Source organism: Onychomys torridus, chromosome 3, assembly GCF_903995425.1.
Source record: "Onychomys torridus chromosome 3, mOncTor1.1, whole genome shotgun sequence".
NCBI lineage: Eukaryota > Metazoa > Chordata > Mammalia > Rodentia > Cricetidae > Onychomys > Onychomys torridus.
The window spans coordinates 111,130,630-111,154,004 of record NC_050445.1 but is presented as its reverse complement, the minus strand read 5'-3'; the positions used below and the strand labels follow the sequence as shown (position 1 = coordinate 111,154,004).

The 23,375-nt window shown below is 45.9% G+C and overlaps 1 protein-coding gene across 2 annotated transcripts in view; it reads right to left on the bottom strand.

The window, feature by feature from the left end:
* The window catches only part of Add2 (adducin 2), a 102,420-nt gene extending 79,310 nt beyond the window's left edge, over nucleotides 1-23,110 (bottom strand). For both annotated transcript variants that reach the window (XM_036180441.1, XM_036180440.1), the window contains exon 1: nucleotides 22,839-23,110. The gene's annotated coding sequence lies outside the window, so the exon portion shown is untranslated. The remainder of the gene's footprint in view (nucleotides 1-22,838) is intronic.
* Nucleotides 23,111-23,375: the final 265 nt, after the last annotated feature.

Genomic DNA, 23,375 nt, shown 5'->3' with positions numbered 1-23,375 from the left:
TCATGGAGTCCTGATGGGAATGTGTCATATGTATGACAACTGAAACATGTTGCATTGACCATGGAGATGGGCAGGACTGACTGTGAGGAAACGTCAGATGTAGCAATCTTTGGGGATACCTGGGGTTCCATTGGGCGTTCCTGAGTTCACTTGCACAGGCTTGCCTCAGCTTACAAGGCTGTGTCCCCTGATAGACCCATCATGAGTCATTAAGGGGAAAATGCTTTGAATCACTCTCCTCCAATGTGCTCAGCACACTTACATTAGCCCACTATTGGAGCAGAACCTTAACACATGAAGTCCATTTTATGATAGCTGACTGGCCAGCTCATGTCACTGACGGGACCTCACACCCTGGAGGGTAGAATGGGCTGTTGGCTGCTGTGGTTATACAGTGAGTAAGAACTGCAGCTTGCTGCCACTGTCCAAAATCTTAGGAGAATGTGGCATTATCTCTAGCTTGGGAAAAGATCAAAGCATGGTTCCTGCCAAACTGCAGCATCGTAAAGTTTAAAAATCTCACTGACTCATTGTAAGGTCACAGAGTCTTCCTTGTGACCGCTCTTAGAACTGCATCGGGGGAAGGGATGTGTGGTGCTTGCAGGTGTGTTTGCTGTGGCATGATGAAAGTTCTGAGAGGGACTTGGATCTTTACAGAGCACTCCACAGGTATCAGCAGGGCAACAATGAATGTGTCTTCCTTTCCCAATCATAAGAAACATTCCCTTATAAAACCAGGTTTGGTTTTGTTTCTATATTTGCAAGATCTCTTTATTTTATGAACAAGTTCCCTAATGGTTTCCTTTAAAGCAAGTTCTCCAATCTGAATAGCCCAAGTTCGTTGAGATGTTGCTTGCTGTTTGAATTGGGCCCTGCCTGCCCTGTGACCATGTTGGTTGCTTTGGTGTGAACTGAACCATCGCCTAACAAACTCTGTGTTATAGTTAGTGTCAGCTGTCAACAAGACACAAACTTAGACATACCTAGGAAGGGGGAATTGCCTCTATCAGATTGGCCTGTGGGCTTGTCTATGGGGCATTTTCCTAATTGCTAATTGATGTGGGAGGTCCCAGACCACTGTGAGCAGACCCAGCTCCCCACCCCAATCCCGCAGCTGTCCTGGGTTGCATAAGAAAGCAGGAGGCCAGTAAGCAATGCTTCAGCTTCCTGCCTTGGCTTTCCTCCGCTCTGGTCTGTAAAGTGTCAGATGAAGTAAGTCCTTTCCTCCCCAAACTGCTCTTGATTATGGTATCATAGCAACAGACAGCAGACCCAGAAACTCTAATCCTGCTAAGCAGCACAGAGCAGGCCGCTCTCAAGCTGGTCTGTATCAGGGAAACTGAGGGAAGGAGTGTGTTCTGGAGCTCAGGTGTGATACTCCTACCTCCATCAGCTCCTCATTCTTCCCCAAGATGCCTGAGGCACCAGGCCTCAGTGAGGTAAGTCACACAGTTATCACACAAAAAGCTCTGGGGCCTTAAGTGCATGCAACGCTGGTCAAAAATGGTTGGATGAAGCTAAAGAAACCATCAGTTCTGTGATGCTCAAACCCATTGGACATTTGGAATGTAATTTGTGCCTGGCAATGATAACAACATCTTTACAGTAACACACTGTCTCCCCAGTTCCCCAAGTATACCAATAGGTATTGACTGCTACATGCAAGGACAATAAAACAATGAATTGGGCTTTTGTTTGTTTGTTTGTTTTATTTTGTTATTGTTTAAGATTTGGAGGTAGAGCACATGCATGCACCACAGCACACATATGGAGACTGGATGACAGCTTGTGGGAGTCAGGTCTCTTCTTTCATCACATAGGTTAGGGGAATTGAACTTGGGTTGCCAGGCTTGGCAGCAAGCGCCATTACCCAGAGTTTTCTCCCCAGACTGACTGAATTTGGTTTATAAAGTTATAAACATGAAGGTCTACAGGGAACTCCTCAGCTGTAGTGGTTATTAATTTATTCAGCTATGGACCCGTTTTTCTTGTCTAAAAAAATCAGATGCCAAGATCATGTTCCCCAAAAGGAGCTGCGCTGTGATGATTACATTTTCAGTGCATATAAATGTAAGCACATGGTGTGAGCAGAGCCCAGCGTGTGGGAGGTACCTCATGAAAGCTCCGGTCTCTGCCGTCATCATGGGCCTGAGTGGGAGGACTCAGGGTGTGTTTGGGAGGACTAAGGTCACAGCACTACTTGCAGGTTGGATGAAAAGAAAAGAAACAGAAACCAAGGACAGCCCCAACCTTTCTGGCTCTAGCAACTGGGAGGATGGCAAGAGAAAACACAGAGCCACTGGCTGAGAAGTACTCACCAGGAATCTGTTAGGTTAGGTCTGAGACACCTGGAAGACAGCAGTGTAGAAAAGCCCTGGCAGAGGCTGGCATGTGGGACTGTTGCCTTGTGTGCAGTGTGAAGGAAGAGGTAAGATCCAAAACATCAGGCCTTTGAGAGCTTAGGGGACATATGGAGCTTCAGGCCACACTCAGACTTGGGGAACCAGAATCCGCATTGGAGCAGTTTCCCCAACTGATCCATAGGCAACAGTGAGCTAGCCTTCAGGGGAGAGATAGAGCTAAAGCCAAGACCTGCCTGAGCTCTCAGCAGGAAAGACCGGGTACTAGGCACAGCCCTGGAGCTCACTCACATTTAAACTTCCTCAGGAAGGTGGGACTGCACAGGGAAGAGGGAGGTCCACTGAGGCAAAGGGGAACTTAGGGAACTTGGTGGCCACATACGAGAATGTTCTAGAAAGAGGGCAGCTATACCAGTGCTGCTGATTTTCATTATGTTGGTTAGTATGGGCAATGGTCCATCATGGTGCCCTTGATAGAAGCGGTCTCCATGGCAAAGAAAAGACAAGTCAATGCAAGCAGAGGGACTGTTGGTGAGACATGGAGAACACAGAGAAAATGGGGTGCTGCCATCATGGGAGATAGTGGGAAGAGGAGGAGCTGGAAGGAAGAGCTGCTGTAGTGGTGCTTTGGAGGAGAGGGAAAGGGGTCTGGCCCCAAAGGAAGGGGGAGGCAGGGTGGTGGGAGAAGCTGGGGACTCCTAGACCATGATTCTAATTAAGATCAAGTCAGGGGCTCCCAGAAGGTGGATGGGGAGAGAGGAAGATTTAGAAAAGATTTACTCTGCCACTTGGGAAAGTGGCAGAGTAAAGGCCACAGACTGCCAGGCAGTACGAGGAGATTTGGGGGAGATTTTTGGCTACATTTTTTAATCTCCCACGATTTCTAATCGAGCACTTCCTTTCTCCAAAATGCTCTGCACTAATGCTCCAAGGCTTGAGCCGCAGTGAGTGCATCCTTCCCTCAGCTCCCATCATTCTCCTACACCTTCCATCAATGGCTGCCAGTGGGCAAAACAAGGCTGAACAGAGGAACCGCCACAGATGAAGATGATACAGGAGGGCTTCTCTCCCAAATCACAGGGAAAACACAGGTGTCTCCAGGGACAGAGCCTGCCTTTCCTCCTCTCCTGCATTTCACAAGAACCACAAGGGGATCCCTGGAGACATCAACAAAAACAGATTCTGTTCATTAGTTACCTTTGCTGGGCTTTGCACAAGCATGAAGCATAGAATGCCTCCAGTTTCTGACTGTGGTGGTCTGAATGGGAATGGGCCTGGTAGGCTCATCTGTTTATATACATGGTCCCCAGTTGGTAGAATTGTTTGGGAAGGATTAGGAGGTGTGGACTTAATTGGAGTAGGTGTGTCACTGGAGGTGAACTTGGGGAGTTCAAGAGCCTACACCAGACCCAGTTAGCTCCCCCTCTGCCTCATGCTTGTGTCAGATGAAAGCTCTCAGTTACTTCTCTGGGCATCTCCAGCACCATGCCTGCCTGCCTGCTGCCATGCTCTCTGCCACAATGGTCATGGACTAACCCTCTGAAAGTATCAGCAAGCCTCCAGTTAAATGCTTTCTTTTACAGATTGCCTTGGTCTTGGTGTCTCTTCACAGCAATAGGAAAGTAACTGAGGCACTGCCCTTCTGTCACGAATGCTAAACTGAACAATCACCATACCTGACAGCAACAGAGAAGTCATTAAGCCAGGGACACTGTCCATCATCTCAAAAGCGCACATCTCCTCCCATTGACTGACACTGTCCCTCTCCTTGTGATGTTTTTGGTTACCTTTGCCTAGCTGCTGCTCTCGTCCCCTATGACATCAGCTCCTGGTGGTCATCTTCCTCTCTTTGCCCCCTTTACTTAGTCCTGATGACTTCGACACTCACAGAGTGGGCCACCCCACACTGCCTCTCGTCTCCACTGTGTTCGGTGTGCAGGCACCCCCTCTCACGGCGACCTGAGTTTCACATCACCAGTGAGACCACTCAGCATGGACACCAGTGAGACCACTCAGCACGGACGCCAGTGGCCTACTCCTTCACTGCCTGTGCTACTCATCCCACCCTCTTCTCTAGCTGGGTTAACCCCACCCCCACCCTGGGCACAGCACCTCTAATGGCCATTCTTCTCACCCGGCAGAGCCCTGCCCTTGGCTAAAATCTTCTGTGACCTTCTTCCTGACCTTTCCTTGAGCAGCTGACCCTTGTCCCCAGCTGCACAGAGGAGGCTGGCTTCGGAATCTGCTCCATCCCTTTCTGATACTGTTTTACCACTCCATGCAGCCTGTCTTCCCAGCACAGACTCTCCGAAAGGATCGGCTCCCTCTGATTATCTGTGCAGGTCCCCACACCTTCCTTAGCACATTCTAAGCCTATGAAGTCACCCAAAGGACACAATAAAAATGCCTATGGTCAACCCTGCCCCACTAACCATCTGAGTCAGCCCCCTCTTCTCTCAGCACGGGGCATCCTGGCTACTTGGCCAGGAACAGCCTCCTCCTGTCGCTCTCCTGTTCTGCCTCGGTATCTCTTCAGCAGAAGCGCTGGAGCGTTTCATCTGCTGTTTCTAGATTCAGCTCCCTCTCTCCTGACTGGATTGTGAAGCCTGGTCCTGCCAGACAACCCCACACCTGAGGCAACAGCTGCACACAGGGGTTCAGTGAACACACACCCGCTGGCTGATGGATGTGCACAGCCATGCCGCAGTGACAAATCATTTATTATTGTTAGCACATCTCAAGCAAATTTAAATGTTCATTCTCTTGGCCATCTTTCATGTATGCCTCCTTTCCCCTCTCTGCAAAAATGAAAAGGTCAATCAAGAGCTGCTGTCAGAGCCAAAGATATCCTTTTCGTTTCTCTTAGATTTCTTTTTATGAGTATGTGTGAATTCCTGCACATATGTATACAGACTACACGTGTGCCTGTGCCCTCAGAAGTCAGAAGATGGGATCCAATCCCCTATAGTTGGAGATGCAGATAGTATTGAGCCACCAAGTGGGTTCTGGGAGCAGAATCTGGATCCTCTGCATCAGGAGCCAGTGCTCTTTAACTACTGAGCTGTGTAGACCAGGCTGACCCCAAATCCAGAGGCAGGATTGCGGGTGTGTACCACCATACCCAGCCATGACACACATTTCTAAAGATACTGACTCAGCTAAAACTGTAAACAGAACTTGGAGTAAACCAATAAAGCAGAGTCCATTGCCAACAGACTGAGGACCCCACCCCCAGCAGCCTGCACAGAGAAAGGACCAGAGACCCTGAATCGGCTCTTAAACTTGATCTGAGTACCACTTTTCGCTGAGGACACTCCCTACATCCTCCCATGTGCCTCCCATCACACTCCTGCGCCCCTTTGAAACTAAGGAACACACAGGCTTTCCTGAGCCTGGTGACCTATGAGAGTCAGTGTGTATTGCTTAAACATTCAGAAAGACACTCAACATTGCTGATTGTTAGGACATGAATTAAAGCCGCATTGAAATATCACTCTACATACATACATACATACATACATACATACATACATATATATATATATATATATATATATATATATAGAGAGAGAGAGAGAGAGAGAGAGAGAGAGAGAAGACGGGAGGGGGGAAACAATACCAAATGCAGTCATCTGGCTGGTAGGAATGTCGAGTGGCACAGTCATTTTGGAAACTATTTTGCAGTAAGAGTTGAATATGCATGCTTCCTTCAAGGTGTTCACCCAGATATCTGGAGTCTCACGCTCACATGTATACCCACATAGACAGTAGCTTCATACCCACCACAAATGAAGATCATTCAAATGTCTTTTATTATTTTGTTTTTAAGACAGTCTCTCACTGTGTAGCCCAAGCTGGTCTGAAATAAACCAGCTCTTTCCTCAGCTTCACAAGTGCTGGAATTAGGTGCATATACCTCTCTGCCCAGGCCATATGTCCTTCATGGGTGTGTATCTAAGAAATTGTGACCAGGCACTGGTGGCACACACCTTTAATCCCAGAATTTGGGAGGCAGAGCCAGGCGGATCTCTGTGAGTTCAAGGCCAGCCTGGTTTACAGAGTGAGTTCCAGGACAGGCACCAAAACTACACAGAGAAACCCTGTCTCAGAAGAAAAAAAAAAAAAAAACAGCAACAACAAAAAAAAGAAAGAAAGAAAGAAAGAAAGAAAGAAAGAAAGAAAGAAAAAGAAAAAGAAAAAGAAATTGTGGTAATTCTGTCTAAAGGTATATTGCTGAATAATCAAGAACTATCAGTGGGCTGGGAGATGGCTCAGCAGGTACAGAGCTTGCCACACAAGCATGTGGCCTGAGTTCAGATCCCCAGGACCTACATAAAGCTGGATACACTAGTTACGTATGTAATTCCAGTGTTCCTATGATGAAAAGGGAGGAGAGAGAAGATCTAGAATTTTGATTGAAGTGGCAGTTATATGATTCTATATATTTGTAAAATTCACAGAACTATACATCCAAGAAAGATACAATCTGATATAGGCATATCAAGCCCAGGCATGTAAATTATAAAGAAAGTTTCTATATGATACAGGGGCCACAGTCTTAGTGGCTAGCAGAAGAACAGAGAAACAAAATGCCTTTGGAGTATAGGCATCTGGGCCCACTGTGGTCCAGAACCAGCAAGTGCTACAGCCAGGCCTTGTGTCTGGAAGTCTTGTGAACCATCTATTCCTGCCACCCAGAGCTCCACCTTGAATAGCACTCACAGGACCACAAGCCAAATCCACAGCCACCTGGGCCTTTTGATCAGTAGAACCAAATTACTGACATCTTGAAAAGGCAGGCCACATTCTTGTGGCCCATCCGAGTGCCTCCTCCACCACTTTACAGCTGTAATGTCGAAACACACGTGGAAAGCTTGTAACATGGGAGTTACCAAGTGGAAGCATAATATTCCTTTCTTAAAGTTAGAATCACACTTGAAAGGAGATCTAGCAGATGAGAAGTTGTTGCAGAATATTTGTACACTGTGTGAAGATGTGCTGCTGTGGTTGGTGTAATAAAAAGATGAACAGATGGAAGTATAGGTGGGATTTCCGGGGAGAGAAAGGGAGAGAAGGAGATGAGTCTAGGCAGGAGAGAGATGCCAAGAAACATAGAGAGGAAGCAGGAGGTGCAAGATGGAAGAGAGGTAAAAAGCAATGTGATAGAATGTAGATTAATATAAATGGGTTAATTTAAGTTATAAGAGCTAGTTAGAAACAAGCCTAAGCTATAGACTGAGCTTTCATAATTAGTAAGAAGTCTCTGTATCATTATTTGGGAACTGGCTGGCAGGACAGAAAAAGACATTACAAGAAGTACTGGAAAGTCTCAAACACATGACCAAGACAGACAGAGACAGCAGCATCCCCACCTCTAAAGCGGCAAGTCTGCCCCCCAGTCCTTCTCATTTCCCAGCAGACTTGGTCTTTTTCAGGATGCCTCTGTTCAGTCGTAACACCCCAGGTTCCCAGCAGAGACAAAGCGTTTCTGCCTAAGCTGCAGCTCTTGATCCCCCATGTCATCAATTTATTTGAGCATTGCTTGCTGCATGCCTCAGCTGCAGAATCTATGGCTCTTTATCTCATTATTAATCAGCTAATAGATTTTTCCTCTACTGACATTTGAGAGTTTTCTCATTGTGTTTAAAGTTGGCAATGTTGAGCATCACAGTTCAATGTCAAATGCTCATGTTTATAAAACAGAAAATGAAATAAGACAGGAGACATTTTTAAAATTTTAGAAGAATAGACAAAATTAAAGAGCTACTACAATGGGCCAGGTGTGGTGCACGCCTTTAATCCTAGCAGCACTTGGGAGGCAGAGGCAGGCAGATCTCTGTGAGTTCAAGGACAGGCTCCAAAGCTACACAGAGAAACCCTGTCTCACAAAAACAAAACAACAACAAAAAAGAACTACTATAATGGACCCCAAAGACCTGTTAACTAGCATCTTCAGAATAGAGGGCAGTTTACCCTGGAGTTTTATTTATGCCTCCTGTTCTGATATCCTTATGAACTGTACCTCCTTCCACCCTGACAGTGTATAGGTATAGATAATGAGATATATTCAGCCCAACAATTCACAATTCTACATTCACTTCTCATGCCATGCAAAGTATTGCTTTGAAACAAGTCCTAGATATTACACCATTTCAACCATAAAAATAGTAAACATGTTAGGTGGAGTTTCAATTACTCAATACCCTCAATCCTGACATATCCACAGCCTGGAACAAAGTGTGATAAATACGGTCTTCAGAACGGACAGTCTCATAGCCTGAGACTTTAGCGGAGTCAAGCTGTGTAGCAGAATTTCAAAGCCTATGTCCAGTGTATTGGAAATGAAGATTTTTAAATTTTTTTATTTTTTATTTTTTAACACAGGGTATGCATAGTCTTGGTGGGCCTGGAACTGTGTAGCCCAGGCTGTCTTCTGAACTCACAGAGATCCGCCTGCCTCTGCCTCTCAAGGGATGCAATGAAAGGTGTGCAGGACCACACCAGCTAATATTATTTTTTGATAGCAAAAAAAGTATTAGATTTCATTATGGAGTTGTCCCAGACAAGTCTTTTGTTCTTCCTCTTTTTCTTCCTGTGCCATCATCCCATTAGCCTTTCCATTTTCACATCATGTATGACCTTTCACCATCCACCCATCCATCCTTCATCACCTCAAGCTCCCCTCTCCTGGTCTCCTATGCAGTTTCATGGTCTACACACTTACATGCCTTTATTCACATACACACAAACATTAAAAAACAGGATCTGTATATGATAGTGGACATGATTTTTGTCTGAATCTGGGTTACCTCAATTGATATAAAACTGTCAGATCTGTTCATTTCTTGGAAGTTTCATGACTTCATTTGTCTTACAGCTGTTCCTGTGTACCACATATCAGCTGATGGACATCTAGGCTGATTCCATTTCCTGACTTCTTCAGATAGAGCAGAGCTGACCAGTGTCTCTGTGCTAGGACAGAGTCTTCTGGGTTTACATCACAAGTAGTGTAGCTGGGTCTTATGGTAGTTCTAGTTTTCAATTTACGAGATGTCCCTGATGGCTACACTAGTTTGCACTCCCACCAGCACTGAGGGTTCCTCTTTCCTCACATCCTGACCAGGATGTCTTTTTTTTTTTTTTTTAACTTTAGCTGGTTCTAACTAGAGTGATACAAAACTGCAAAGCAGTTTTAATGTGCTGTCCTCGCTAGGATTGCTCTTGCTGTGATGAAATACCACGACCAAGAGCAATTTGAAGAGGAAAGGATTTATTTGGCTTACACCTTCACACCGAAGTCCATCACTGAAGGAAGTCAGGACAGGAACTCAAGTAGGGTGGAACTTGGAGGCAGGAGCTGATGCAGAGGCCACGGAGGGGTGCTGCTCACAGGCTTGTTCCCCATGGTCACTCTACTTTCTTATAGAACTCAGGACCACCGGCCCAATAGGCTGGGTTCTCCTCTCTCAGTAACTCGTTAAGAAAATGCCCTGCAGTGTTTACAGCCTTGTGGATCTGAGGAGAGGCACAGATAAACTCTGTCCTGGACATTCATGGCAGAGAGCCGCTCTATAATTGTGGGAGGAGGGAAACTCCAAAGTAGATGTGGATTGTTTTAAGATACTAACAGCAGAATTAAAACCACAGCTATAAGTTTCCTTGATTAAGGACCTGGGGTGAGCAGGGACAGCTGATCCATATTACAACACCATCATTCTTGTTTGACTTGCCTTGTATGTGCCAGATATTGTAAGTTATGCCTGTAATCCCAGCCCTCAAGGGGGGAAGATTGGGAGTTTGAGCCCAGCCTGATTTACAGAGTGAGACTCTATCTCTAAAAAAATAAACCAGAATAAAACAGTGAGAGGGCAGGTGAAGAAGAGAGAGGGAAAAAAATGTCTATTTTTAAGTTAACAGAAAGGAAACATGGCGTGGAAGGGTTAAGGCGCTGCTGTGTAGCTATGGCAACAGATGCAGCTGACTTAGCACACACGAGGGTGTTGGAAAGAGCAGAGAGAAGCAGGAGAAACATGGTGTCAGGAGAGAAGAAGAATGGATTCTAAATAAAGGGTTGCTGCGATCACCAACACAGGTGCTCTCTCATCGGACACCGTGTGAAGGAAAGGGCCCAGCCACCCGGAGGGTCCTGGAATCTGTGACTACAGAATTTTTTCAGCTTTTCTTTTACCTTAAAAAAAAAGATAGGATTTTACTGTGTAACTCTGGCTGCTCTGGAACTTGCTGTGTAGACCAGGCTGGCCTTGAACTCACAGAGATCTACTGGCCTCTGCCTTCTGAGTGCTGGGATTCAAGGCCATGCCCAGCTTCAGATTCTTTAGTGTTCTTATTTTTATTTTTAAATAATCATACAGCTTACCAGGCACCGTGTGACTTGATGAGCCAAGTGCTTCCTCGGGTCTCCTTCCCAGCCTCTTCCCTCCCTGCTACTGTACCCTGTTTGTGCCACCCACCCACACATTATTGTCCTCTTCGAGTCCCATGTGAGCCTTGGCCCCACCCCATCTGCCCTCTCCACTCTTGGTCTCCTTTCTAGGTTTTTAGACTTCCCTCACATTTATACTCGTTTACATATATACATGTATACATTAAAGGCTAGGATCCACAGATGAGCGAAAACAAACAGTTCTTGTTTTTTCTGCGTTTGGGCCACCTTACTTAATATTATACTTCTCAGATCCATCCGTTTCCCCGCATATTTCATTTTTTTCCCACTGCTGAATAACACTCTATTTTATCACCCATTCGTCTGCTGATGGACATCTGGGCTGGTTCCATTTTCTGGTTATTGTGACTAGAGAGGCAATAAGCATGGATGAGCAAGTGTCTCTGGTAGGATACGGAGTCTGGTGGGTCTATGCCCAAGATCACTGTACAAGTTTTAAATAAAAACCCAAATCTTTCTGGGGCTCCGTGCTGAATAAACAGTGCAAGAGTGCTGAAAATTAAACTCATAAAATAACAAGTGGGAAAACAGCCCACAGTTAAATGAAATTGTCTTCATGAAGTCTCCATACATCTTAATGTTTAAGAACTCTGTTCTTTGAGAAAAAACAATTTATTGGTGACATTCAAATGCGTTGAGTGGATTTTTCCCCCTTCAATAAAGGGATTCACAACTGAGCACAGACATTTAACTCCCTTTTCTGAGCACCACAGAAAATTGCCAAAGGAATGTAAAAATAGGAGCAAACTCACATCCCGTTGGGTTAACCAGGAAGCGAGGCAGGAACTGTGGGGGACTGACATCTTTGCAACATGGTTCCTCCCACCCAGGAACAGCACATTCTGTGTCTAAAGTCAATATTGGTAGTTCACATTTTCTGTGAAAACTGTCCGTTTTGTCAAGAGCTCACACACGTGCAATCAGATAACTCAACAGGCCTACTGTTTTAAACCCTTCCTTACTATGCCACATGCTGCTTCCAGCTTTCTGAACTTGCACCTGTTTGTCTTAATTAGCCTTGCCAAAAGCTTGTGTATTTTACTGACTTTCTAAAAGAACTTGCTAGACATAAAGTGGGGGAGGGGCTGTGAGGAGGAGGAGGGCAGAACTCAGGAAAGGTGGAGGTGTGAGTGTGGAGGTTTGGGAAGGCAGTCAGGTACATCTCCAGGGCATAGGAATGCACAGATTCCATTTCTGTTTCAAAGATTAATTGTGGGCCTAGGGAGGTTGAGTTTGAGGTGGGGGTGAGATTGGGAGGAGTAGAACTGAGCATTCCATATTCCAGCTAATAGTGGCATGAGCCAATGAGACCCAAGAGACCTCCCACCCCCCCCCCCCCCCCCCCCGCCAGCATGCCAAGAGAGATAGATGCTACCTTGTCAGCATAGACACTAGAGTCTAGCTGGGTTTCTTGGGAGCTAGGCCTGGAGTCACTTCTGGGAACCAAGAGTCTTCCCTGTGGACCAGCCATCATGGGGGAGGAAGGAACCTTATGATCTCTCTGTCCAGGCTGCATCATGCCCTCTCTTCTCATTTGAATTGCTCCCTCTTTGTGAAAGGCCCAAGGTGACCACAAGCACTGACTGGCCTTCTGTGAGCATAACAGACGTGGTGCAGCGTGTCTCAGAGATGCGGCTGAGAAAAGCCAGAGGGATTTGCTACCTAGCCTAGTAAGATTTCCTAGCCACTTCCAGGCTGGGCCCAGGGAAGACCATTTAGATACTAAGCGAAATTTGCTTTGGGACAGCCACATTCTAAGTGTGGAGCTTGTGGGACAAAGGCCTATGTCAGACCCAGTGTGTCAGCCATTTTGGTGGTCTGAATGTAATTGGCCCCAGTAATCTCATAGGGAGTAGCACTATTAAGAAGTGTGGCTTTGTTGGAGTGGGTATGGCCTTGTTGGAGGAAGTGTGTCACTGTGGTGGCATGCTTTGAGGTTTCCTATACTCAGGATACTACCCAATGTCTCAGTCAACTTCCTGTTGCCTGCGAGATGTAGGACTCTCAGCTACTCCTCCAGCACCACATCTGCCTGCATGCTGCCATACTCCCTGTCATGATGATAATGGACTGAACCTCTAAAACTGTAAGTGAGTCCCCTCAATTAAATCTTTTCCTTATAAGAGTTGCTGTGGTCATGGTGTCTCTTCACAGCAATAAAAAACCCTAAGACAGCCATGTTTACACCTGCACCAAGCAGCATTTGTTAATGAATAGTTATTTTCAGCTGTCCCAGCTAAAGTGATAACCATTGACCTTGTTCACAGCTGCTAGGTTACAACTCAGCATGCTGCAACTCTCTCTGATCATGGGACTACCAATCCACTTAAAAGAACTAGTAGAGTTTTGTGGCTTCTACCCTCGCCCTTAACCTACTGACTGTGCCACACAGAGCACCAAGCCTGTGGATTACTCTAGAACTCAACTAGACTTCTCCCCGACCCATGTAACAGGAGAACCTGTGTTAAATCCACCCATATGAAAGCTGAGTGTGCTGGAACATGCTTGTAATCCCTGCACTCAGAAGAAAGAGACAGGAGGATGATACCTAGGGTTCACTGGCCAGTCAGCCTAGCCTACTTGGTGAGCTCCAAGCCAGTAATATCCTGTCTCAAAAGACAAGATGAGAAGCTCCTGAATAACATCTCAGGTTGACTTCTGACCTCCATACAGTTGAACACACACATGCACACACACAAACAAAAATCATGGAACTAGAGAAATATCTCATTATGGGAGAACTTATCTAGCATGCCCAAGGACCAGAGACTAATACCTCATGCCACAATATAAAAAGGAGCCATCCCAGTGATGTTACAGATACCACAGTCTAGGAAGACAAAACTGCTGCAACTGTGAAAGCTGAAGAGAAATCTGACCTGCTGTGCTTGGGGATCCCAATGTAAAGAAGAAAGCAAGTAAGTAGTTCTATAAGAGACAGGTGGGTGGTTATCTGTAGGCTTGGGAAGCAAATGGGATCAGCAGGAACACAGGGTTCATGGCTAGCTATGCCCTTTGTTGCTGATTAGTCTGCATAGTGGTCACTCGGGCATTCATTTTAGGACTGTTAAATTGCACCATGTACTTTCCTATGTTTTCTATGTTCTAAGGTTTATTTTTACTTTATAATTATGTGTATGAGTGTGTGTGTGTGTGTCTGTGTGTGTGTGTGTGTGTGTGTGTGTGTGTGTGTGTGTGTGTGTGTGTGTGTGTGTGTGTCTGTGTGTGTCTGTGTGTGGGTATGTGCATGTAAAATCATGACCATATAGTCCAGAAGAGGGTGTCATCCCCTGGAGCTGGAGTTCAGGTGGATGTGAGCCACCCTAAGTAGGTGCTGGGAACTGAACTTGGGTCCTCTGCAAGAGCAGCACACACTATTAACTACTAAGCCACCTCTGCAGCTCCCATGCTTTCTAATTTTTAAATCTTTTTTTAGAATAAATAATCACTGAAGAACAAGGGGGGTACAGCAGTGGTAGAATGTTTGCCTGATACTGCAAAAAGAAATCAGCTAATTAATCATTGTATGGGGAAAAGAACTAACTATTTCCTGGACTTTCTAGCAGAGTTTTCTTCTGTGAGTATGTGGTGTGTAGGAGTGTTTTCATGTGTGTGGACACACGTGTTTGTACAGCTATGAGTGCACGAGGCTAATGTTGGAGTCTCCCATGGCTCTCCACCCAGTTAACTGAGGCATGGTCTTCAGCTGAAACTAGAGTTCTCTGATGCAGCTGTTCTGGCTAGCTGTCTTGGTCTTCAGGGCCCTTCCCTGGATTTACAGTGGTTCACACCCACTCATCATGTATGTGGGCTCTCAGGATGCAAACTCCAACCCTCATGCTTATGTGGAGAGTGCTTTATCCATCAATCCCCCAAGCCTGAGTTTGCTCTGGTTTGTCTGTTTGTCTGTTTTTTGATGAAGACAGCAAACATGTCTTCCATAACTTGGAAATTTCTAGAACCCTGGGAGATGAAAAATAATATGTAGAGTATTAAGGTGAAAAGATTTTGATGAAGAATTACAAAAGTATTGTTACGTGAAAGAAACATTAATTCTTACACAATCAAGAACCAACAACCCATCACATGCTCTGAAAAAAAAAAATCCGAAAAAGAAGTAGAAGTAAAGATTGAGTCTAGGGAAGAGAGTGAGCATGGAAGCCTGTGTGACTCAGTGGAGACACTGAGCAGTTAGGAGCTCAATGTAAATGGATGCATGCAGTTAGAAAGTCAAGCAGACGCCAACAGGCCATAAAGCCAGGAACTTCCTAAGGTTAGAAGCTGAGCAGGTATGAGGGAAGCAGGGAAGAAATTAAAGTAGTACGTCTCTCATTGTTTAGTAAAGAACACACACACACAGGCACACACAGGCACACACATGCACACACACACACACACACACACACACATACATACACACACATGCACATACACACATACATACACACACATGCACGCACACACACACATACATACACACACATGCACACACATGCACACACACACATGCACGCACACACACACTCACACATACACACACATACATACATACACACACACATACATACACACATGCACGCACACTCATGCACGCACACACACACTCACACACACACACACATACATACATACATGCATACACACATGCACACACATGCACACACATGCACACACACGCATACATACACACACACACAGGCACACACATGCACACACATGCACACACACACACACACATGCACGCACACACACACTCACACATACACACACATACATGCATGCATACACACATGCACACACATGCACACACATACATACACATGCACACACACATACACACACACATGCACGCGCAGAGATACAACCTCTTTGATTCTGAGAACAAGGAGATCTTTGGCTGCATTTTGGGGGAAAAAATAGTGAAGAAATGAGTCTGCAAGTTTTTAATGTAAAGTAAAATTTTAGAACAACAAATCTGTTACATACAATAAATATTAATGTTTATTGATATTGGTCAGAAAAATCCAATTATATTGTTTTAAAATAGATAAGAGCTAAGAGGCAGCTCAGTGCAAGTGTATGTACAGAACATGGATGAGGCCAAGGTTCATTGCTAAGCAGGAAAGAAAACACAAAAGGCAAAAATCAGAATGACATGGGAGAGTCCGGTGTGGTGGATCACACCTGCCATCCTAGCAGTCAGAGGCTGAGGAGGGCATGCTAGCTCAAAGTCAGCCCAGGCTAGCAAAACTAAAAGCAACCCCAACATGACATGGAAGAAGAAAGTTTTAAAATTTAAAATAACATGCACCATACTGGGGAAATAACTTTTAAAGGCAAGGTCCTGGTTTCATTATCACACAGTAAAATTTGAGACAAAACAAAGCATACAATGAAACAAAGACACTGGGCCTAAAGATTCAGTATCACTGAGACATGAGAACCACAAGTCTTGAGTCAAGAAAATTAGGTTCCCTAGAGCTGTCCAGATTTAGTCCTGAGATCCTCCAAGAAGCCCCAGGCTGGGTAACCAGTAACTCACAGAGCACCCCAGGCTGGCTAGCTAGTACCCACACAGCACTCCAGGCTGGGCTGCCAGTGTCCCCCAGGCTGGGTGGCCAGTGTCCCACATAGCACAGTACTAGCAGTGTTTGTTGGTCCCATTATGTTTGTTGTCCAAGATAACCCACCAGCCCACTGTGTCTGTAAGTTCTGCATACAGGTTCAATCAACCTGACACCGAAATATTTTGTTTACAAGAATTAGGCTGGAGAGATGGCACAGCAGTTAGAGTGCTTGTTGATCTTCCGGAGGACCCAGGTTTGGTTCCCAGCACCATCAGGCAGCTCACACCTGCCTTACTCTGGCTCCAGGACATCCAATACCCTCTTTTGGCCTCCCAGGGCATTTGCACACATGTAGTGCACATAAACTCATTCAGGCACACACATAACTAAACGATTATATAAAAAATTGTGCCCCTATCATGCAACCCAGCTGTCTTGTTCTGGGTACAGATCCAGAGAAAATAGCACTGTCACATCCATCATATCAAAAAGACACCTTACACCCACATCCACCACAGCACTACTCACAATGGCCAACATTCGGAGCCAAGCTGGATGCCCAACCACAAATGATTGGTTAAAGAAAATGCTGCATGAACACACTATGGGGTATTACTAAACCATAAGAAAGAATGGCGTCCTGTCATCTGCTGCTAAATAGAACTAAAGGCGCTATGTTACGTGAAATAAGCAAGACTCAGAAAAGCCCTGCATGCTCTCTCTCAGGTGTCTCATGTGGATGTCTTCATTTTTCTCCTCTGTTTTTGTTATTTTGAGACAGTGCCTCATGGAGCCTACACTAGCCTCAGTCTCGGACTATGTAGTTGAGATGGCCTTGAATTGCTGATCCTTCTGCCTCTATCTGCCCAGTGCTGGGATTACAGGCATGTACCACCCCATACCTGGTCTATGCAGTGCTGATGATCAAACACGGTTTAATGCATGTTAGGCAAGGACTCTGCCAACTGAGCCACTTCCCCAGTCCTTGGTGTCTTTTAAAAAAGACAATTAGAATGCATAATAGTGACGTTCAGGGGCTGGAATGCATGAATTGGAGAGGACTAGAAGGAGGTTAGAAAACAGGTACTCAGACACAATTGATAAAAGGAGTGAGTTCTGCTTTCCACGGAACCATAAGGGGATGACAGCTTGCCACAGCCTATTCCAAGTTTCACAGTAGCTAAAAGACAGGGGCTGGAAGGCTGCAAACGCGAAGTCATGAGAGGGGGGAGCATTATTGCCTTTTTTGTCAGAACACACTGGAGACATGTGTGGGAACAACACGATGAGCCCACAAAGAAGCATGCTAGTACATGGTGGTCAGAACCAAAAGGCCTCTCAGGAGCTGAACGCATCAACTATCTTGATTCGACAATTACTCACTCCATATATAGAGCTATTCACTGTACCATACCCCATAACATAATTAAAATAATGATTTTGGAAAGCAGATAGATAAGAATAAGATTGTGCTGCGGGGTGATCCTTTTATATGCTGTGAATATGCACTGCTCTCATTGGTTGATAATAAAGCTATTTGGCCCATGGCAAGGCATGGTTAGTTTAGGCAGAGCAATCAAGCTGAAGACTTGGATGAAGAGGGGCAGAGTCGAGAGAGAATCGAACCAGCTGCCCAAGAAACAAGATGCCAGAGAACCAGTAAAGCCATGGACCACATGACAATACACAGATTAATAGAAATTTGTTAATTTAAATATAAGAGCTAGTTGATAATAAGCCTAATAATAATAATAATAATAATAATAATAATAATAAGCTAATGGCTGAGCATTTTGTAGTTAATATAAGCTTTTGTGTGCTTATTCCAGACCTGGTATTTGGGACAGAAAACTTCACCTCCACTTGCAAGATTGTTAGTAAATTAGTTTTAATTGATACCTTTGAACTTCTGTGTCTTTGTTTTCACTGTGTTTGATACCATCTGTAAACTGTTCCCATGTGGTTCAGCTGAGAATCAAGGCTAGGGTAACTCTGGCCTTTCTTGCCATCCCATGGGTACCCTCTGAGTGTGAGAGGCATGGGTGTGGTTGAAAACAACAGTCATTTTTGTGCTATAGCCTGAGAAGTCTTTCAGGCTAGTCCTTCAGCAGACAGGTCGAACACTGGAGCACTGGTATTGCAATTTCTTTTACAGATTCAGAATTGTACCTCAACAATCCTGGCTGTGTCCTGGAACATAGCTTAGGAGGCTTCAATGAGACAGAAATCCCCCTTGAAGGGTAACAATGCTTGTCAGGGACTCAAGAGACAGCCCAGTTGAACTCAGGCACTTTCAGTAAAATATAATTTGAATATGCATATTCTCATAATTCTTAAGTAACTAAAATGCTGATAGGGTGAGCGAGTGAGATGGCTTAATTGGTAAGTGCACTTGCCAAGCAACAAGTGTGGTGACCTGAATTCCATCCTTGGGACCACATGTTGAAAAAAGAGAACCGACTCCCACTAGGTGTTCTCTAACTCAAACGAGTGGACTGCGGCACCTGTGTACACAGACGCATACATAAACACATGGACACACTAAATATGTGTAATAAAATTTGAATGCCCAAACAAGCCAGGTGTGGTGGTTCATGTCTGTAATCCCTGCATTTGGGAAGCTGAAGCCAGAGGTTTGCTGAGTTTGAGATCATCCTGCTGCTGCTCCCATGTCAGTGAGTCAGACCAGCCTAAGCTACAAGGTGGGGGAACTGTGTCTCGAAACAAAACAAAACAAAAAACCTATCTAAACAATACAACAATTAAATTTTAAACTGTCTCACATACAATCTGATTTACTGAAAGGAGTAATAGAGTGTCTTGGTGAAAACTAAACACATTCTGATTTTAACAATGGTGGGCGTGGTGGCTCAAGCCTGTAATCCCATACAGCAGGACTGAGACCAACCTGGGCCACAGAGTAGTTCTAGGCCAGCAGCAGGTGTAGGCTAGTGCTACAAAGATTCTGTCTCAAAGACAAAACAATGGAAAAATTATGCCTCAGGTCATTTCTCCTCACTGACGTTTTTGCACTTGACTTTGACAATGGCAGTACAGACATGGCTCACAGCATGCCTACAAAACAATGCTAATAGCCCCCCTGAACACACAGCCACTTGAAGATAATCAGATATAATTTAAAATTCTGCTACCAAGCCACCCTGGAGTGCCTACATAAACCGGCTGCTGTTTCTTTTTACAGTAATAAAAATAGTCACTGCTAATGTCTGAGGAGTGTCGGTCTGTGTCCTGAGATTCCATGTGTAAAACTCATCAGTCCTTAGGAAAGCAATATCATACACTTAGCTCTTGTTGTCGTCAGGGGCTCTGGAGAACAGGGAGACAAGTTAACTTGCCCAGACTCCCACAGTTAGTAAGTACAACCACCGGGCAGTTGAGCTCCATTTCACCATTGTACCCACTGCCTGGGTGTAAAGCACTTAAGGGAGTCAATCCAGCTGCAGTGATGGAAATCCAGGCCAGGTATTTAAAAGTCAACAGGTGCAACTTCTTCCTCACACTTTCACTAAGCCAGCTGCCACTAATAAATGGCTCCGAGCTGGTCTATGGGAAGGTGCATTTGGCATGACCCTCTCATTCCTTACCAATGGCAGTAAGCTGTTCCTCTGAGCCTGGCCAACCTATGCCCTGTACAGACCAGCCTCTTTCTCTTCTGTGCACTCTGGTCAAATGCCCCTCCCTTCACCCATACTGTGACTGATTCATCAGGCCTGTGCCCTGCTCTAACAGGGCAACGTGCAACAAAAGCCCGGCCCCAAGACAATCTGGAACACATTTCTCATTATGAATTAGCTAAGATTATCACTAGGATAAAGTGACTCATTTTAGAGAATATGTAGGTCCCTGGAAATGTATATAACCAGGAAGGTGAGAGACCTGAGGTCAGACCAAGCCTATGAAACTTGCCCTGTGCCTGACAAGGGAGAATGGAGCACCTCGTCCCACTTGCTCTGTCTGGGAATGGGGTCTTCTTGGTCCTGGAATACAGAATGGCTCTGCTCCCCTGCTTCTCTAAGAAGTTCTCCTGTTTTATACTCTGGAGGGGTGATGTTTTGTGTTTATCCAAGACAATGCTTATCACAACTTGTAATGATGCATTGGAGAGATTCCTTTGTTACTATGCCTTCTTGCATGTGTCCTGAAAAGCTATCAGGGTGGAGTCCATGACTGTCTATATCACCTCTTTGTTTCCAGAACTTCTCACCAACTCAGGGGGCTAGTAGGTTCTTACAAATGTTTACTGAATAAACAATATATGAATATGTTCACAAATAAAACAGACATGTGGGCTTGTCAGCTACCTTCTCCGAGTTCCTGAAAGATTCCTCAGCTAGCTTTAATTCTGTCTTGCTTCCTTTATACTATGGTAGGTTACCTTGTTATATTTTATGAATCCTTGTAAACTGTCTCAAATCCCTTGTGAAACAAGGTAGGTGTTATATATATTTTTCAATGTCACATATATATTTTAAACCTTAACATAAATCCTCTGCCAACACACAAACACATACACATGACCATCTGTACACTAAAAATAGCTGTGGTTTATCTGAGCCTCATGGGGCAAGCCTGTCATCTCAACACTCAGGAAACTGAGACAGGAGAATGGTGAGTTCGAGGCTAGCCTAGGATACATATTGAAAACTTATCCAAAAAAAAAAAAATTTTTTTTAAGAATCCGAGTTTTGCTATCTCCAACAATAATGTTTAAAGTGAGTTCTCCCCCAGGCCCAGGATCCATGAACATAATGGCATCTATACATGGTTCGGTAATATGTATGGGACAAGCCCACTTCTAATCAGACTGGGTGCTTTGAGGGACAAGAACGAACATGGGGCTTTCAATGACACTGTTGTAGATTTTGGATCAAAGAAATGATTAATCTGTGGGGTTTTAACTCGTACTGTGCCATCTTCACAGTGAGGACTTTGTCACTACTTGTACCTTGGGTAGGGAAGAGAGAGAGTGCTAGGCAAGGTCCTGGTCCAAAGGCACCAAGAGACATCTGCCCACTTTACATAATGAAGGGCAGAAGGCGCTCACACTGGGCTGGCAGTGTAGCTCAGTAGTAGAGCACCTGCTTACTGTGCTCAAGGGGTTCCATCTCCAGCACCGCCAAGTAGTGTTTTGAAAAGAGCAAAAAATATTCAATAGGCCAACCCCCTAGGCCCAGTTACCCTCATGCTGGCGGGGGCGGGGGTAGTGCCAGTCTGACATGTTGGCTGCTTTCTCCGGCCACAGTCATTTAAGCACCTTTACTCCGGGCGCTGGCCAGGTATCCTTTCCATACGTGAGACATAATTTGTAAATGCTGTTTGGCAAATACCGCTCAAAGCGCAAGTTAAATGCATGATGGCCCCAACCAGCTCCAATGCAGCAGAAGGAGCTGAGCCACCCTCTCCCTGTCCCTTTGCTCTAGCAAGGATGGAGAAGCAGCCCTTCCTTTCCCGGAGTCAGAAATCTCCACACAAGAAACTAAGGTTTGATTTCTATTATTCAGAAGCTCATCTGAGACGCTTAGCTCTTGGTGACAAACTGTCAAAGGAGGAGTGGATATGAAGAGAAGGGTGGTAATGATTTGTGTGTCATAAAGACAATTTTTAAAAGAATGTGACAGTGTGGGCTGAGACTTGCTTTTTATATGTTTAACTGTTCACTTCTGACAGGGGATGGAGAGTAAGGGTAGAAAGGGAACGGGCCTGAAAAGCCAGACAATAGGCCAGTTGCAGGCCTGACTGGCATCCTAAAGCAGTAGTCCTGCCCTACCCTACCCTGCCCTCCCTTCCCCCAACACCTGGCAGGCTGTGATTTCAAAACAAGTAACTGCTGGACCCTGGACCCAGAGTGGCCTTCTCTGCTTCTCCCTGGGGTGCAGAAGGGGAGGAGAGGAAACCCGAGAGGAAGGAAAGGTGGGCACTAAAGATGAACTAGCTGGTAGCACCTCCTCAGGACAGTGGCCTCCCCACTCCACCCCCAAAGCTTTGGGACAACATAAAATCCAAACCCTAGGCGTCCAGATGTCAATCTCCCATCTTCTGCATCTGCCCTGCCAGCCCCATTGCATGCAGCCAGGCAGGCGAATCTTGTGAATCTGGACCCCAGTGCGCTCAGCTGAGCAGGCGCGCATCCTGCCTGAATCCGGTAGGGCGGCGGCTCGGCTCGGGAGGCCCTCCAAGAAGGCTACACCAACAGGCATCACGGACCCAGGAATACCCTATGTCCGCATGCAGGCCCATCTCCAGAGCTCAGTGTGACAGAACCTCCTGACAGAACCTCCGTAGAGCCGCAGGTGTACCCAGGCGTCCGCTCCTGCGCGGGCGCAGCCACTCCCCGGCTGCAGCGGAGCTCGCCGTCATTCTGTGGCTCCAGCATCCTGGGGATCCGCCCGCCGTAGTGCCCACCCTGCTCCTTCTTTGGTGCCCTACCTCGCACGCGGCGGCCTCGCATCCATCCCCAGCAGCCCCCAGCACTGCTGGGCGGTGTTCTTCGGCTCGGGGACCCGCTTCCCTGGCGCACAGCTACTCTGCTGCGTGGCGCTTCCCGCGCATCCCGCAGCTCGGGACAAAGGCCCTAGATCCGCGTCCCCGCGGCCAGCGCTGCAGTCAGAGTCAAGTCCAGAGCCCGCAGGAGGCTGGAAGAAGTGCGAGCTCCCGGCAGTGCGCGCTGACAAAGGGCCGGACGAGTGCGCAGCGCCCCCTCCAGAGCCCGGCTCACTGCAGCGTCCCCGCCCGCCCGCGCCCTGCAGCAGCCTGGGCCCAAGGCAGAACCTGCCCCTCTGGAGAAGCCCGGAGTAAGCCACACTTGTCTCACATTCAGGGTATATTTTATTTTTATTTAGGGTCTCAGAAGGACATCTTGCCTTTGGGAAGTAACTTTCAGTGTTGCTAGCTAGTGACAACGAGATGACCAAATTCCTAACTATATTGATTCTGATTCTGACCTCATCTTCAACTAGGCTGGGG